Raw genomic sequence first — 1,241 nt, 5'->3', positions numbered from 1 at the left:
CTGTCTTTGTCTTCTCTTTTGGCTCTGAAGCCCAGAGGTCAGTGTTGGACGGCATGCTCAGGCATCGGGAAGATCAATTAATACTGCAGTGAGTTCCCATGGCACCTCCGTCCCTGTGCCTAAAATTACAAAGACTGAAAACATAGGTGGTGAGGATGTAAAGGAACTGGACGTTTCTTACACTTTGGGGAATGAAAAATGATCGAGCCCCTGAGAAAAGCCGAGCCTCAGGTCAACACTTCCCAGTCACGCGAAGAGCCGTTCGTCTCCTAAGTGTCCAGACAGTATGTCCACCCCACACCACACACTGCACGTGGATATTCATCATAGCTTTATTCGCATGGCTAAACCCTGGAAACTGCATAGATGTCCATCAGTAGGTGAACGTACAGACAGAGACAGAATGTATCCGTATAGAGGAATAGTACTTAGCAAGGAAAATGAAATGTACATCTGTGAAAATGCATTTGATTGTACCGTTTATCTTTTTTAATTTTTATTTTCTTGAGAAAGCCCTCAGACTGCGTCTCTCTCTCTCCCACTCCCCCAGAGGAGGAGAAGAGCAGTCACTGATGGTAGCTGGCCATTGTGGAAACAACACCTAAAGCCAGTTTCATGCTCGGGAGAGAAACTGGGCCTCCTCCTCATGGATTTGGGAATGTACGTGTTCAGAGGAACTTCTCTAGCAACCAGCACTAGAAAGGATATTGAAAGTATCTCTCTCTCTGCCTGCCTCTCTGCCTACTTGTGACCTCTGTCAAATAAATAAATAAAATATTTTTTTAAAAAAACTTAAATAAGAAAAAGAATTGTCAAAGCCCTATATTGCACACTTGAACTGATATGACTGTACTTTAAAAATCAACTAGAACTCTTGGGACATATATCTACATATTTTACAAAATTCTTGTAATGATTAATGTTTCACTGAAGAACACAAACATTAATTACATCATAAACTAAAATATATCCAAAGGAAAAAAAATGTTCAATGTTCCATGGGAAATAAAGATGTGAGGGAAATGGTCATAAAAGTAGGTCCACCCGAATATTTTAAAAATGAGTAGCCAAAGGTGAATAAAGATACAAGAGTGTGAGGGATGTAGCAGAGACCACCAGCTGTCCACCACAATTCCTTCTTGCCTTCTTTGGACACACCACTAGATTACATTACTAATTATAAAAATGTCTCCCTTGCAGTTCAATATGGTCATGTGCACAAGGTCTCACTGATGAAGTAA

At 40.7% G+C, this 1,241-nt stretch overlaps 1 pseudogene; it reads right to left on the bottom strand.

Moving 5' to 3' along the window:
• Positions 1-513: 513 nt before the first annotated feature.
• On the bottom strand, positions 514-698 carry LOC123927711 (annotated as a pseudogene).
• Between the last annotated feature and the right edge of the window lie 543 nt (positions 699-1,241).

Source organism: Meles meles, chromosome 1 (genome assembly GCF_922984935.1).
Source record: "Meles meles chromosome 1, mMelMel3.1 paternal haplotype, whole genome shotgun sequence".
Taxonomy (NCBI): domain Eukaryota; kingdom Metazoa; phylum Chordata; class Mammalia; order Carnivora; family Mustelidae; genus Meles; species Meles meles.
Note: the sequence above shows the minus strand (reverse complement) of the source record. Positions and strands in the feature narration are given on the sequence as shown.